Here is a 17,313-nt window from a genome sequence, read left to right on the forward strand (position 1 = left end):
TCGGCCTGCGTGCCCCTGGGCTGCTATCCTCTGCTGTATGACTGTGTGTGTGTGTGTGTGTGTGTGTGTGTGTGTGTGTGTGTGTAGGTGGCTGTGTGTGTGTCTCCCATTCTCTCTTCTCTCTCTGTCTCTCAGTCTCTGTGTGTTTCTTTCCCACTGTCTGTGGATTTGGGCCAGCCGAAGTTGCGTCAGGGCTACCAGGTCGGTGGAGGATTGGGGGTGTTGCTAATTTTGCAGAAACCTCTTTGCTCCTCTGGTAGGCATTTGAAAACGTGGCTTGGGTCAGGCACAGGCGGCCCCCCCAACCCCCGGGTCCCAGGTGTTCTTTGATTTTCCTTGGCATTGATGGAAAGGTCACCCGTTTCCCCCTTCCACCGGCACATACCTGGACACCACCCTTTGTTTCGCCGTCACCACGTATGCCTCCGGTGACACACATTGACACCAACTGCTGTGGGATTGGCCAGTGACACGCGTGGTCACATGGTCTCCCCCTCGGTTTCGCCTGTGTTCCTCATTGCAGGTGTCCTGTAAAGCGCGGTCGGCTTTCCGGAACCCCAGGGCTTTTACAAGCCGGGCAGGCCACTGTTCTTTCAAAGGAGGAGGGAAGCAGAGGGCTGATGGATGAGTGAATTTGCAGCTGACACTAGGCCTTGAGACCTATGGGATCCTTCTGTGCTGCAGCCAGGCCCTGCCGGCCTGACCAGATGTGGTGAGCCCGTCCTGTCTCACTCGGAGAGGGCCAAAATCGGATCTCAAGGGGAGTAAGGAGAACACATCAGGCGTCCTGAAGCTCCTCCTCCCTCGGTGGAAGTGGGCGGAAGCAGCTCCTGAGGACAGGACCGCTGGGGGTTTGGGCCTGGGACAGGAAGAGACACCCGCGGCCCCTTTTCCCACGCCGCCCCAAACAGCGGATCCAGGATCCAGCCTCCGCCACGGCGGCTGCAGGAGCATCACGGCCGTCGCGCGGCGGTGGCAGTATTTAAAGGGGACGCAGCCTATCTGTCAGGAGTGGAGTGCGAATCGGCTCAGCCAATGCGCATGCGCGAGGCGCGAGCGGTTTCTCCCGTCACAGTGGTTCCCACGGTTGTCTTAGAAACCAGGCCCCGAGGCTTGGCATTGCAGGAGCACTCCGTGGCAGTGCTTGGGTGTCTAGACTCTGAGGCTAAGGCCTCACCTCTCCACGGGGTCGAAGGGAACGTCTCCGGATGCCAGAAGTCGCAAAGGGCCGACGATGATGAAGAAACCCCAGGCGGAGACGGGGGAAGCAGCAGCGGATAGCAGCCTCAGGCCTTCACGGACGGTGTTGGTTGGGGTGAGTCTCCCCAAAAGTCGTGCCGCCGTCCGTGATCTCGATGACGGGTCGGCATGCGTGCCCCTGAGCTGCTCTCTCACCCTGGGGCCGTTCTCCTCCAGAGCAGGTCCCCGTAGCCTCAGGGGTTTCCTGGGGGTTTGCGTTTCAATGCCTCTGCTTTATGAATCTGTGTGAGTGTGTGTGTGTGTGTGTGTGTGTGTGTGTGTGTCTATGTGTCTGTGTGTGTGTCTCCCATTTTCTCTTCTCTCTCTGTCTCTCAGTCTGTGTGTTTCTTTCCCACATTCTGTGGGTTTGTGCCAGCCGAAGTTTCGTCAGGGCTACCAGGTCGGTGCAGGATTGGGTGTGTTGCGAATTTTGCAAAAATCTCTTTGCTCCTCTGGTAGGCATTTGAAAACGTGGCTTGGGTGAGGCATAGGCTGCCCGGCCAACCCCCGGGTCCCAGGTGTTCTTTGATTTTCCTTGGCAGCGATGGAAAGGTCACCCGTTTCCCCCTTCCACCGCCAGATACCTGGACACCACCCTTTGTTTCGCCGTCGCCCCGTATGCCTTCGGTGACACACATTAACAACAACTGCTGTGGGATTGGTCAGTGCCACGCGTAGTCTTGTGGTCTCCCCCTCGGAGTCTTATCTGTTCCTCATTGTAGGTGACCTGTAAAGAGCGGTCGGCTTTCCGGAACCCCAGGGCTTTTACAAGCCGGGCAGGCCACTGCTCTTTGAAAGGAGGAGGAAGGCAGAGGTCTGATGGATGAGTGAATTTGCAGCTGACACTCGGCCTTCAGACCTACGGGATCATTCTGTGCTGCAGCGAGGCCCTGCCGGCCTGTCCGGGTGTGGTGAGCTCGTCCTATCTCACTCGGAGAGGGCCGAAATCGGATCTCAACGGGAGTCCGGAGAACACAGCAGGCGTCCTGAAGCTCCCCCTCCCTCGGTGGAAGTCGGCTGAAGCAGGTCCTGTGGACAGGACCCCTGGGGGTGTGGGCCTGGGACAGGACGAGACACCCGCGGTCCCCTTTCGCATGCCGCCCCAAACAGGACCCAGGATCCAGCCGCCGCCGCAGCGGCAGCAGGAGCACCAAGGCCGCCGCGTGGTGGTGGCGATATTTAAAGCGGACGCAGCCTATCTGTCAGCAGTGGAGCGCGAATCGGCTCGGCCAATGCGCATGCGCGAGGCGCGAGCGGTATCTCCCGTCACAGTGGTTCCCACGGTTTTCTTAGAAACCAGGCCCCGAGGCTTGGCAGAGCAGGAGCCCTCCGTTGCAGTGCTTGGGTGTCGAGGCTCTGAGGCTAAAGCCTCACCTCTCCACGGGGTCGAAGGGAACGTCTCCGGATGCCAGGAGTCGCAAAGGGCCGACCTTGATGAGGAAACCCCAGGCGGAGACGGGGGGAAGCAGCACGGGATACCAGCCTCAGGCCTGCACGGACGGTGTTGGCTGGGGTGAGTCTCCCGAAAAGTCGTGCGGCCGTCCGTGATCTCGATGACGGGTCGGCCTGCGTGCCCCTGGGCTGCTCTCCTCTGCTGTATGACTCTGTGTGTGTGTGTGTGTGTGTGTGTGTGTAGGTGTCTGTGTGTGTGTCTCCCATTCTCTCTTCTCTCTCTGTCTCTCAGTCTCTGTGTGTTTCTTTCCCACCCTCTCTGGGTTTGTGCCAGCCGAAGTTTCGTCAGGGCTACCAGGTCGGTGGAGGATTGGGGATGCTGCGAATTTTGCAGAAACCTCTCTGCTCCTCTGGTAGGCATTTGAAAACGTGGCTTGGGTCAGGCACAGGCGGCACCCCCAACCCCCGGGTCCCAGTTGTTCTTTGATTTTCGTTGGCATTGATGGAAAGGTCACCCGTTTCCCCATCCACCGGCACATTCCTGGACACCACCCTTTGTTTCGCCGTCGCCCCGTATGCCTCCGGTGACACACATTAACACCAGCTGCTGTGGGATTGGCCAGTACCACGCGTGGTCACATGGTCACCCCCTCGGATTTGCCTGTGTTCCTCATTACAGTTGTTCTGTAAAGCGCGGTCGGCTTTCTGGAACCCCAGGGCTTTTACAAGCCGGGCCGGCCACTGCCCTTTCAAAGGAAGAGGTAGGCAGAGGGCTGATGGATGATTGAATTTGCAGCTGATATTTGGCCTTGAGACCTATGGGATCATTCTGTGCTGCAGACAGGCCCTACCGGCCTGACCAGATGTGGTGAGCCCATCCTGTGTCCCTCGGAGCGGGCCAAAATCGGATCTCAAGGGGAGTCTGGAGAAAACATCAGGTGTCCTGAAGCTCCCACTCCCTCGGTGGAAGTGGGCTCAAGCAGCTCCTGGGGACAGGGCCCCTGGGGGTTTCGGCCTGGGATAGGATGAGACACCCACGGCCCCCTCTCCCACGCCTCCCCAAACAGGACCCAGGATCCACCGGCTGCCGCAGCGTCAGCAGGAGCATCACGGCCGCCGCGCGGCGGTGGCGATATTTAAAGGGAACGCAGCCTATCTGTCTGGAGTGGAGCGCGAATCGGCTCAGCAAATGCGCATGTGCAGGGCGCGAACGGTTTCTCCCGTCACAGTGGTTCCCATGGTTGTCTTAGAAACCAGGCCCCGAGGCTTGGCAGAGCAGGATCACTCCGTGGCAGTGCTTGGGTGTCAAGGCTCTGAGGCTAAAGCCTCACCTCTCCACGGGGTCGAAGGGAACGTCTACGGATGCCAGGAGTCCCAAAGGGCCGCACATCATGAGGAAACCCCAGGCGGAGACGGGGGAAGCAGCACGGGATACCAGCCTCAGGCCTGCACGGACGGTGTTGGCTGGGGTTAGTCTCCCCAAAAGTCGTGCCGCCATCCGTGATCTCGATGACGGGTCGGCCTGCGTGCCCCTGGGCTGCTATCCTCTGCTGTATGACTGTGTGTGTGTGTGTGTGTGTGTGTGTGTGTGTGTGTGTGTAGGTGGCTGTGTGTGTGTCTCCCATTCTCTCTTCTCTCTCTGTCTCTCAGTCTCTGTGTGTTTCTTTCCCACTGTCTGTGGATTTGGGCCAGCCGAAGTTGCGTCAGGGCTACCAGGTCGGTGGAGGATTGGGGGTGTTGCTAATTTTGCAGAAACCTCTTTGCTCCTCTGGTAGGCATTTGAAAACGTGGCTTGGGTCAGGCACAGGCGGCCCCCCCAACCCCCGGGTCCCAGGTGTTCTTTGATTTTCCTTGGCATTGATGGAAAGGTCACCCGTTTCCCCCTTCCACCGGCACATACCTGGACACCACCCTTTGTTTCGCCGTCACCACGTATGCCTCCGGTGACACACATTGACACCAACTGCTGTGGGATTGGCCAGTGACACGCGTGGTCACATGGTCTCCCCCTCGGTTTCGCCTGTGTTCCTCATTGCAGGTGTCCTGTAAAGTGCGGTCGGCTTTCCGGAACCCCAGGGCTTTTACAAGCCGGGCAGGCCACTGTTCTTTCAAAGGAGGAGGGAAGCAGAGGGCTGATGGATGAGTGAATTTGCAGCTGACACTAGGCCTTGAGACCTATGGGATCCTTCTGTGCTGCAGCCAGGCCCTGCCGGCCTGACCAGATGTGGTGAGCCCGTCCTGTCTCACTCGGAGAGGGCCAAAATCGGATCTCAAGGGGAGTAAGGAGAACACATCAGGCGTCCTGAAGCTCCTCCTCCCTCGGTGGAAGTGGGCGGAAGCAGCTCCTGAGGACAGGACCGCTGGGGGTTTGGGCCTGGGACAGGAAGAGACACCCGCGGCCCCTTTTCCCACGCCGCCCCAAACAGCGGATCCAGGATCCAGCCTCCGCCACGGCGGCTGCAGGAGCATCACGGCCGTCGCGCGGCGGTGGCAGTATTTAAAGGGGACGCAGCCTATCTGTCAGGAGTGGAGTGCGAATCGGCTCAGCCAATGCGCATGCGCGAGGCGCGAGCGGTTTCTCCCGTCACAGTGGTTCCCACGGTTGTCTTAGAAACCAGGCCCCGAGGCTTGGCATTGCAGGAGCACTCCGTGGCAGTGCTTGGGTGTCTAGACTCTGAGGCTAAGGCCTCACCTCTCCACGGGGTCGAAGGGAACGTCTCCGGATGCCAGAAGTCGCAAAGGGCCGACGATGATGAAGAAACCCCAGGCGGAGACGGGGGAAGCAGCAGCGGATAGCAGCCTCAGGCCTTCACGGACGGTGTTGGTTGGGGTGAGTCTCCCCAAAAGTCGTGCCGCCGTCCGTGATCTCGATGACGGGTCGGCATGCGTGCCCCTGAGCTGCTCTCTCACCCTGGGGCCGTTCTCCTCCAGAGCAGGTCCCCGTAGCCTCAGGGGTTTCCTGGGGGTTTGCGTTTCAATGCCTCTGCTTTATGAATCTGTGTGAGTGTGTGTGTGTGTGTGTGTGTGTGTGTGTGTGTCTATGTGTCTGTGTGTGTGTCTCCCATTTTCTCTTCTCTCTCTGTCTCTCAGTCTGTGTGTTTCTTTCCCACATTCTGTGGGTTTGTGCCAGCCGAAGTTTCGTCAGGGCTACCAGGTCGGTGCAGGATTGGGTGTGTTGCGAATTTTGCAAAAATCTCTTTGCTCCTCTGGTAGGCATTTGAAAACGTGGCTTGGGTGAGGCATAGGCTGCCCGGCCAACCCCCGGGTCCCAGGTGTTCTTTGATTTTCCTTGGCAGCGATGGAAAGGTCACCCGTTTCCCCCTTCCACCGCCAGATACCTGGACACCACCCTTTGTTTCGCCGTCGCCCCGTATGCCTTCGGTGACACACATTAACAACAACTGCTGTGGGATTGGTCAGTGCCACGCGTAGTCTTGTGGTCTCCCCCTCGGAGTCTTATCTGTTCCTCATTGTAGGTGACCTGTAAAGAGCGGTCGGCTTTCCGGAACCCCAGGGCTTTTACAAGCCGGGCAGGCCACTGCTCTTTGAAAGGAGGAGGAAGGCAGAGGTCTGATGGATGAGTGAATTTGCAGCTGACACTCGGCCTTCAGACCTACGGGATCATTCTGTGCTGCAGCGAGGCCCTGCCGGCCTGTCCGGGTGTGGTGAGCTCGTCCTATCTCACTCGGAGAGGGCCGAAATCGGATCTCAACGGGAGTCCGGAGAACACAGCAGGCGTCCTGAAGCTCCCCCTCCCTCGGTGGAAGTCGGCTGAAGCAGGTCCTGTGGACAGGACCCCTGGGGGTGTGGGCCTGGGACAGGACGAGACACCCGCGGTCCCCTTTCGCATGCCGCCCCAAACAGGACCCAGGATCCAGCCGCCGCCGCAGCGGCAGCAGGAGCACCAAGGCCGCCGCGTGGTGGTGGCGATATTTAAAGCGGACGCAGCCTATCTGTCAGCAGTGGAGCGCGAATCGGCTCGGCCAATGCGCATGCGCGAGGCGCGAGCGGTATCTCCCGTCACAGTGGTTCCCACGGTTTTCTTAGAAACCAGGCCCCGAGGCTTGGCAGAGCAGGAGCCCTCCGTTGCAGTGCTTGGGTGTCGAGGCTCTGAGGCTAAAGCCTCACCTCTCCACGGGGTCGAAGGGAACGTCTCCGGATGCCAGGAGTCGCAAAGGGCCGACCTTGATGAGGAAACCCCAGGCGGAGACGGGGGGAAGCAGCACGGGATACCAGCCTCAGGCCTGCACGGACGGTGTTGGCTGGGGTGAGTCTCCCGAAAAGTCGTGCGGCCGTCCGTGATCTCGATGACGGGTCGGCCTGCGTGCCCCTGGGCTGCTCTCCTCTGCTGTATGACTCTGTGTGTGTGTGTGTGTGTGTGTGTGTGTAGGTGTCTGTGTGTGTGTCTCCCATTCTCTCTTCTCTCTCTGTCTCTCAGTCTCTGTGTGTTTCTTTCCCACCCTCTCTGGGTTTGTGCCAGCCGAAGTTTCGTCAGGGCTACCAGGTCGGTGGAGGATTGGGGATGCTGCGAATTTTGCAGAAACCTCTCTGCTCCTCTGGTAGGCATTTGAAAACGTGGCTTGGGTCAGGCACAGGCGGCACCCCCAACCCCCGGGTCCCAGTTGTTCTTTGATTTTCGTTGGCATTGATGGAAAGGTCACCCGTTTCCCCATCCACCGGCACATTCCTGGACACCACCCTTTGTTTCGCCGTCGCCCCGTATGCCTCCGGTGACACACATTAACACCAGCTGCTGTGGGATTGGCCAGTACCACGCGTGGTCACATGGTCACCCCCTCGGATTTGCCTGTGTTCCTCATTACAGTTGTTCTGTAAAGCGCGGTCGGCTTTCTGGAACCCCAGGGCTTTTACAAGCCGGGCCGGCCACTGCCCTTTCAAAGGAAGAGGTAGGCAGAGGGCTGATGGATGATTGAATTTGCAGCTGATATTTGGCCTTGAGACCTATGGGATCATTCTGTGCTGCAGACAGGCCCTACCGGCCTGACCAGATGTGGTGAGCCCATCCTGTGTCCCTCGGAGCGGGCCAAAATCGGATCTCAAGGGGAGTCTGGAGAAAACATCAGGTGTCCTGAAGCTCCCACTCCCTCGGTGGAAGTGGGCTCAAGCAGCTCCTGGGGACAGGGCCCCTGGGGGTTTCGGCCTGGGATAGGATGAGACACCCACGGCCCCCTCTCCCACGCCTCCCCAAACAGGACCCAGGATCCACCGGCTGCCGCAGCGTCAGCAGGAGCATCACGGCCGCCGCGCGGCGGTGGCGATATTTAAAGGGAACGCAGCCTATCTGTCTGGAGTGGAGCGCGAATCGGCTCAGCAAATGCGCATGTGCAGGGCGCGAACGGTTTCTCCCGTCACAGTGGTTCCCATGGTTGTCTTAGAAACCAGGCCCCGAGGCTTGGCAGAGCAGGATCACTCCGTGGCAGTGCTTGGGTGTCAAGGCTCTGAGGCTAAAGCCTCACCTCTCCACGGGGTCGAAGGGAACGTCTACGGATGCCAGGAGTCCCAAAGGGCCGCACATCATGAGGAAACCCCAGGCGGAGACGGGGGAAGCAGCACGGGATACCAGCCTCAGGCCTGCACGGACGGTGTTGGCTGGGGTTAGTCTCCCCAAAAGTCGTGCCGCCATCCGTGATCTCGATGACGGGTCGGCCTGCGTGCCCCTGGGCTGCTATCCTCTGCTGTATGACTGTGTGTGTGTGTGTGTGTGTGTGTGTGTGTGTGTGTGTGTAGGTGGCTGTGTGTGTGTCTCCCATTCTCTCTTCTCTCTCTGTCTCTCAGTCTCTGTGTGTTTCTTTCCCACTGTCTGTGGATTTGGGCCAGCCGAAGTTGCGTCAGGGCTACCAGGTCGGTGGAGGATTGGGGGTGTTGCTAATTTTGCAGAAACCTCTTTGCTCCTCTGGTAGGCATTTGAAAACGTGGCTTGGGTCAGGCACAGGCGGCCCCCCCAACCCCCGGGTCCCAGGTGTTCTTTGATTTTCCTTGGCATTGATGGAAAGGTCACCCGTTTCCCCCTTCCACCGGCACATACCTGGACACCACCCTTTGTTTCGCCGTCACCACGTATGCCTCCGGTGACACACATTGACACCAACTGCTGTGGGATTGGCCAGTGACACGCGTGGTCACATGGTCTCCCCCTCGGTTTCGCCTGTGTTCCTCATTGCAGGTGTCCTGTAAAGTGCGGTCGGCTTTCCGGAACCCCAGGGCTTTTACAAGCCGGGCAGGCCACTGTTCTTTCAAAGGAGGAGGGAAGCAGAGGGCTGATGGATGAGTGAATTTGCAGCTGACACTAGGCCTTGAGACCTATGGGATCCTTCTGTGCTGCAGCCAGGCCCTGCCGGCCTGACCAGATGTGGTGAGCCCGTCCTGTCTCACTCGGAGAGGGCCAAAATCGGATCTCAAGGGGAGTAAGGAGAACACATCAGGCGTCCTGAAGCTCCTCCTCCCTCGGTGGAAGTGGGCGGAAGCAGCTCCTGAGGACAGGACCGCTGGGGGTTTGGGCCTGGGACAGGAAGAGACGCCCGCGGCCCCTTTTCCCACGCCGCCCCAAACAGCGGATCCAGGATCCAGCCTCCGCCACGGCGGCTGCAGGAGCATCACGGCCGTCGCGCGGCGGTGGCAGTATTTAAAGGGGACGCAGCCTATCTGTCAGGAGTGGAGTGCGAATCGGCTCAGCCAATGCGCATGCGCGAGGCGCGAGCGGTTTCTCCCGTCACAGTGGTTCCCACGGTTGTCTTAGAAACCAGGCCCCGAGGCTTGGCATTGCAGGAGCACTCCGTGGCAGTGCTTGGGTGTCTAGACTCTGAGGCTAAGGCCTCACCTCTCCACGGGGTCGAAGGGAACGTCTCCGGATGCCAGAAGTCGCAAAGGGCCGACGATGATGAAGAAACCCCAGGCGGAGACGGGGGAAGCAGCAGCGGATAGCAGCCTCAGGCCTTCACGGACGGTGTTGGTTGGGGTGAGTCTCCCCAAAAGTCGTGCCGCCGTCCGTGATCTCGATGACGGGTCGGCATGCGTGCCCCTGAGCTGCTCTCTCACCCTGGGGCCGTTCTCCTCCAGAGCAGGTCCCCGTAGCCTCAGGGGTTTCCTGGGGGTTTGCGTTTCAATGCCTCTGCTTTATGAATCTGTGTGAGTGTGTGTGTGTGTGTGTGTGTGTGTGTGTGTGTCTATGTGTCTGTGTGTGTGTCTCCCATTTTCTCTTCTCTCTCTGTCTCTCAGTCTGTGTGTTTCTTTCCCACATTCTGTGGGTTTGTGCCAGCCGAAGTTTCGTCAGGGCTACCAGGTCGGTGCAGGATTGGGTGTGTTGCGAATTTTGCAAAAATCTCTTTGCTCCTCTGGTAGGCATTTGAAAACGTGGCTTGGGTGAGGCATAGGCTGCCCGGCCAACCCCCGGGTCCCAGGTGTTCTTTGATTTTCCTTGGCAGTGATGGAAAGGTCACCCGTTTCCCCCTTCCACCGCCAGATACCTGGACACCACCCTTTGTTTCGCCGTCGCCCCGTATGCCTTCGGTGACACACATTAACAACAACTGCTGTGGGATTGGTCAGTGCCACGCGTAGTCTTGTGGTCTCCCCCTCGGAGTCTTATCTGTTCCTCATTGTAGGTGACCTGTAAAGAGCGGTCGGCTTTCCGGAACCCCAGGGCTTTTACAAGCCGGGCAGGCCACTGCTCTTTGAAAGGAGGAGGAAGGCAGAGGTCTGATGGATGAGTGAATTTGCAGCTGACACTCGGCCTTCAGACCTACGGGATCATTCTGTGCTGCAGCGAGGCCCTGCCGGCCTGTCCGGGTGTGGTGAGCTCGTCCTATCTCACTCGGAGAGGGCCGAAATCGGATCTCAACGGGAGTCCGGAGAACACAGCAGGCGTCCTGAAGCTCCCCCTCCCTCGGTGGAAGTCGGCTGAAGCAGGTCCTGTGGACAGGACCCCTGGGGGTGTGGGCCTGGGACAGGACGAGACACCCGCGGTCCCCTTTCGCATGCCGCCCCAAACAGGACCCAGGATCCAGCCGCCGCCGCAGCGGCAGCAGGAGCACCAAGGCCGCCGCGTGGTGGTGGCGATATTTAAAGCGGACGCAGCCTATCTGTCAGCAGTGGAGCGCGAATCGGCTCGGCCAATGCGCATGCGCGAGGCGCGAGCGGTATCTCCCGTCACAGTGGTTCCCACGGTTTTCTTAGAAACCAGGCCCCGAGGCTTGGCAGAGCAGGAGCCCTCCGTTGCAGTGCTTGGGTGTCGAGGCTCTGAGGCTAAAGCCTCACCTCTCCACGGGGTCGAAGGGAACGTCTCCGGATGCCAGGAGTCGCAAAGGGCCGACCTTGATGAGGAAACCCCAGGCGGAGACGGGGGGAAGCAGCACGGGATACCAGCCTCAGGCCTGCACGGACGGTGTTGGCTGGGGTGAGTCTCCCGAAAAGTCGTGCGGCCGTCCGTGATCTCGATGACGGGTCGGCCTGCGTGCCCCTGGGCTGCTCTCCTCTGCTGTATGACTCTGTGTGTGTGTGTGTGTGTGTGTGTGTGTAGGTGTCTGTGTGTGTGTCTCCCATTCTCTCTTCTCTCTCTGTCTCTCAGTCTCTGTGTGTTTCTTTCCCACCCTCTCTGGGTTTGTGCCAGCCGAAGTTTCGTCAGGGCTACCAGGTCGGTGGAGGATTGGGGATGCTGCGAATTTTGCAGAAACCTCTCTGCTCCTCTGGTAGGCATTTGAAAACGTGGCTTGGGTCAGGCACAGGCGGCACCCCCAACCCCCGGGTCCCAGTTGTTCTTTGATTTTCGTTGGCATTGATGGAAAGGTCACCCGTTTCCCCATCCACCGGCACATTCCTGGACACCACCCTTTGTTTCGCCGTCGCCCCGTATGCCTCCGGTGACACACATTAACACCAGCTGCTGTGGGATTGGCCAGTACCACGCGTGGTCACATGGTCACCCCCTCGGATTTGCCTGTGTTCCTCATTACAGTTGTTCTGTAAAGCGCGGTCGGCTTTCTGGAACCCCAGGGCTTTTACAAGCCGGGCCGGCCACTGCCCTTTCAAAGGAAGAGGTAGGCAGAGGGCTGATGGATGATTGAATTTGCAGCTGATATTTGGCCTTGAGACCTATGGGATCATTCTGTGCTGCAGACAGGCCCTACCGGCCTGACCAGATGTGGTGAGCCCATCCTGTGTCCCTCGGAGCGGGCCAAAATCGGATCTCAAGGGGAGTCTGGAGAAAACATCAGGTGTCCTGAAGCTCCCACTCCCTCGGTGGAAGTGGGCTCAAGCAGCTCCTGGGGACAGGGCCCCTGGGGGTTTCGGCCTGGGATAGGATGAGACACCCACGGCCCCCTCTCCCACGCCTCCCCAAACAGGACCCAGGATCCACCGGCTGCCGCAGCGTCAGCAGGAGCATCACGGCCGCCGCGCGGCGGTGGCGATATTTAAAGGGAACGCAGCCTATCTGTCTGGAGTGGAGCGCGAATCGGCTCAGCAAATGCGCATGTGCAGGGCGCGAACGGTTTCTCCCGTCACAGTGGTTCCCATGGTTGTCTTAGAAACCAGGCCCCGAGGCTTGGCAGAGCAGGATCACTCCGTGGCAGTGCTTGGGTGTCAAGGCTCTGAGGCTAAAGCCTCACCTCTCCACGGGGTCGAAGGGAACGTCTACGGATGCCAGGAGTCCCAAAGGGCCGCACATCATGAGGAAACCCCAGGCGGAGACGGGGGAAGCAGCACGGGATACCAGCCTCAGGCCTGCACGGACGGTGTTGGCTGGGGTTAGTCTCCCCAAAAGTCGTGCCGCCATCCGTGATCTCGATGACGGGTCGGCCTGCGTGCCCCTGGGCTGCTATCCTCTGCTGTATGACTGTGTGTGTGTGTGTGTGTGTGTGTGTGTGTGTGTGTGTAGGTGGCTGTGTGTGTGTCTCCCATTCTCTCTTCTCTCTCTGTCTCTCAGTCTCTGTGTGTTTCTTTCCCACTGTCTGTGGATTTGGGCCAGCCGAAGTTGCGTCAGGGCTACCAGGTCGGTGGAGGATTGGGGGTGTTGCTAATTTTGCAGAAACCTCTTTGCTCCTCTGGTAGGCATTTGAAAACGTGGCTTGGGTCAGGCACAGGCGGCCCCCCCAACCCCCGGGTCCCAGGTGTTCTTTGATTTTCCTTGGCATTGATGGAAAGGTCACCCGTTTCCCCCTTCCACCGGCACATACCTGGACACCACCCTTTGTTTCGCCGTCACCACGTATGCCTCCGGTGACACACATTGACACCAACTGCTGTGGGATTGGCCAGTGACACGCGTGGTCACATGGTCTCCCCCTCGGTTTCGCCTGTGTTCCTCATTGCAGGTGTCCTGTAAAGTGCGGTCGGCTTTCCGGAACCCCAGGGCTTTTACAAGCCGGGCAGGCCACTGTTCTTTCAAAGGAGGAGGGAAGCAGAGGGCTGATGGATGAGTGAATTTGCAGCTGACACTAGGCCTTGAGACCTATGGGATCCTTCTGTGCTGCAGCCAGGCCCTGCCGGCCTGACCAGATGTGGTGAGCCCGTCCTGTCTCACTCGGAGAGGGCCAAAATCGGATCTCAAGGGGAGTAAGGAGAACACATCAGGCGTCCTGAAGCTCCTCCTCCCTCGGTGGAAGTGGGCGGAAGCAGCTCCTGAGGACAGGACCGCTGGGGGTTTGGGCCTGGGACAGGAAGAGACGCCCGCGGCCCCTTTTCCCACGCCGCCCCAAACAGCGGATCCAGGATCCAGCCTCCGCCACGGCGGCTGCAGGAGCATCACGGCCGTCGCGCGGCGGTGGCAGTATTTAAAGGGGACGCAGCCTATCTGTCAGGAGTGGAGTGCGAATCGGCTCAGCCAATGCGCATGCGCGAGGCGCGAGCGGTTTCTCCCGTCACAGTGGTTCCCACGGTTGTCTTAGAAACCAGGCCCCGAGGCTTGGCATTGCAGGAGCACTCCGTGGCAGTGCTTGGGTGTCTAGACTCTGAGGCTAAGGCCTCACCTCTCCACGGGGTCGAAGGGAACGTCTCCGGATGCCAGAAGTCGCAAAGGGCCGACGATGATGAAGAAACCCCAGGCGGAGACGGGGGAAGCAGCAGCGGATAGCAGCCTCAGGCCTTCACGGACGGTGTTGGTTGGGGTGAGTCTCCCCAAAAGTCGTGCCGCCGTCCGTGATCTCGATGACGGGTCGGCATGCGTGCCCCTGAGCTGCTCTCTCACCCTGGGGCCGTTCTCCTCCAGGGCAGGTCCCCGTAGCCTCAGGGGTTTCCTGGGGGTTTGCGTTTCAATGCCTCTGCTTTATGAATCTGTGTGAGTGTGTGTGTGTGTGTGTGTGTGTGTGTGTGTGTCTATGTGTCTGTGTGTGTGTCTCCCATTTTCTCTTCTCTCTCTGTCTCTCAGTCTGTGTGTTTCTTTCCCACATTCTGTGGGTTTGTGCCAGCCGAAGTTTCGTCAGGGCTACCAGGTCGGTGCAGGATTGGGTGTGTTGCGAATTTTGCAAAAATCTCTTTGCTCCTCTGGTAGGCATTTGAAAACGTGGCTTGGGTGAGGCATAGGCTGCCCGGCCAACCCCCGGGTCCCAGGTGTTCTTTGATTTTCCTTGGCAGCGATGGAAAGGTCACCCGTTTCCCCCTTCCACCGCCAGATACCTGGACACCACCCTTTGTTTCGCCGTCGCCCCGTATGCCTTCGGTGACACACATTAACAACAACTGCTGTGGGATTGGTCAGTGCCACGCGTAGTCTTGTGGTCTCCCCCTCGGAGTCTTATCTGTTCCTCATTGTAGGTGACCTGTAAAGAGCGGTCGGCTTTCCGGAACCCCAGGGCTTTTACAAGCCGGGCAGGCCACTGCTCTTTGAAAGGAGGAGGAAGGCAGAGGTCTGATGGATGAGTGAATTTGCAGCTGACACTCGGCCTTCAGACCTACGGGATCATTCTGTGCTGCAGCGAGGCCCTGCCGGCCTGTCCGGGTGTGGTGAGCTCGTCCTATCTCACTCGGAGAGGGCCGAAATCGGATCTCAACGGGAGTCCGGAGAACACAGCAGGCGTCCTGAAGCTCCCCCTCCCTCGGTGGAAGTCGGCTGAAGCAGGTCCTGTGGACAGGACCCCTGGGGGTGTGGGCCTGGGACAGGACGAGACACCCGCGGTCCCCTTTCGCATGCCGCCCCAAACAGGACCCAGGATCCAGCCGCCGCCGCAGCGGCAGCAGGAGCACCAAGGCCGCCGCGTGGTGGTGGCGATATTTAAAGCGGACGCAGCCTATCTGTCAGCAGTGGAGCGCGAATCGGCTCGGCCAATGCGCATGCGCGAGGCGCGAGCGGTATCTCCCGTCACAGTGGTTCCCACGGTTTTCTTAGAAACCAGGCCCCGAGGCTTGGCAGAGCAGGAGCCCTCCGTTGCAGTGCTTGGGTGTCGAGGCTCTGAGGCTAAAGCCTCACCTCTCCACGGGGTCGAAGGGAACGTCTCCGGATGCCAGGAGTCGCAAAGGGCCGACCTTGATGAGGAAACCCCAGGCGGAGACGGGGGGAAGCAGCACGGGATACCAGCCTCAGGCCTGCACGGACGGTGTTGGCTGGGGTGAGTCTCCCGAAAAGTCGTGCGGCCGTCCGTGATCTCGATGACGGGTCGGCCTGCGTGCCCCTGGGCTGCTCTCCTCTGCTGTATGACTCTGTGTGTGTGTGTGTGTGTGTGTGTGTGTAGGTGTCTGTGTGTGTGTCTCCCATTCTCTCTTCTCTCTCTGTCTCTCAGTCTCTGTGTGTTTCTTTCCCACCCTCTCTGGGTTTGTGCCAGCCGAAGTTTCGTCAGGGCTACCAGGTCGGTGGAGGATTGGGGATGCTGCGAATTTTGCAGAAACCTCTCTGCTCCTCTGGTAGGCATTTGAAAACGTGGCTTGGGTCAGGCACAGGCGGCACCCCCAACCCCCGGGTCCCAGTTGTTCTTTGATTTTCGTTGGCATTGATGGAAAGGTCACCCGTTTCCCCATCCACCGGCACATTCCTGGACACCACCCTTTGTTTCGCCGTCGCCCCGTATGCCTCCGGTGACACACATTAACACCAGCTGCTGTGGGATTGGCCAGTACCACGCGTGGTCACATGGTCACCCCCTCGGATTTGCCTGTGTTCCTCATTACAGTTGTTCTGTAAAGCGCGGTCGGCTTTCTGGAACCCCAGGGCTTTTACAAGCCGGGCCGGCCACTGCCCTTTCAAAGGAAGAGGTAGGCAGAGGGCTGATGGATGATTGAATTTGCAGCTGATATTTGGCCTTGAGACCTATGGGATCATTCTGTGCTGCAGACAGGCCCTACCGGCCTGACCAGATGTGGTGAGCCCATCCTGTGTCCCTCGGAGCGGGCCAAAATCGGATCTCAAGGGGAGTCTGGAGAAAACATCAGGTGTCCTGAAGCTCCCACTCCCTCGGTGGAAGTGGGCTCAAGCAGCTCCTGGGGACAGGGCCCCTGGGGGTTTCGGCCTGGGATAGGATGAGACACCCACGGCCCCCTCTCCCACGCCTCCCCAAACAGGACCCAGGATCCACCGGCTGCCGCAGCGTCAGCAGGAGCATCACGGCCGCCGCGCGGCGGTGGCGATATTTAAAGGGAACGCAGCCTATCTGTCTGGAGTGGAGCGCGAATCGGCTCAGCAAATGCGCATGTGCAGGGCGCGAACGGTTTCTCCCGTCACAGTGGTTCCCATGGTTGTCTTAGAAACCAGGCCCCGAGGCTTGGCAGAGCAGGATCACTCCGTGGCAGTGCTTGGGTGTCAAGGCTCTGAGGCTAAAGCCTCACCTCTCCACGGGGTCGAAGGGAACGTCTACGGATGCCAGGAGTCCCAAAGGGCCGCACATCATGAGGAAACCCCAGGCGGAGACGGGGGAAGCAGCACGGGATACCAGCCTCAGGCCTGCACGGACGGTGTTGGCTGGGGTTAGTCTCCCCAAAAGTCGTGCCGCCATCCGTGATCTCGATGACGGGTCGGCCTGCGTGCCCCTGGGCTGCTATCCTCTGCTGTATGACTGTGTGTGTGTGTGTGTGTGTGTGTGTGTGTGTGTGTGTGTAGGTGGCTGTGTGTGTGTCTCCCATTCTCTCTTCTCTCTCTGTCTCTCAGTCTCTGTGTGTTTCTTTCCCACTGTCTGTGGATTTGGGCCAGCCGAAGTTGCGTCAGGGCTACCAGGTCGGTGGAGGATTGGGGGTGTTGCTAATTTTGCAGAAACCTCTTTGCTCCTCTGGTAGGCATTTGAAAACGTGGCTTGGGTCAGGCACAGGCGGCCCCCCCAACCCCCGGGTCCCAGGTGTTCTTTGATTTTCCTTGGCATTGATGGAAAGGTCACCCGTTTCCCCCTTCCACCGGCACATACCTGGACACCACCCTTTGTTTCGCCGTCACCACGTATGCCTCCGGTGACACACATTGACACCAACTGCTGTGGGATTGGCCAGTGACACGCGTGGTCACATGGTCTCCCCCTCAGTTTCGCCTGTGTTCCTCATTGCAGGTGTCCTGTAAAGCGCGGTCGGCTTTCCGGAACCCCAGGGCTTTTACAAGCCGGGCAGGCCACTGTTCTTTCAAAGGAGGAGGGAAGCAGAGGGCTGATGGATGAGTGAATTTGCAGCTGACACTAGGCCTTGAGACCTATGGGATCCTTCTGTGCTGCAGCCAGGCCCTGCCGGCCTGACCAGATGTGGTGAGCCCGTCCTGTCTCA

This window comes from Pan paniscus, chromosome 15, assembly GCF_029289425.2.
Source record: "Pan paniscus chromosome 15, NHGRI_mPanPan1-v2.0_pri, whole genome shotgun sequence".
NCBI lineage: Eukaryota > Metazoa > Chordata > Mammalia > Primates > Hominidae > Pan > Pan paniscus.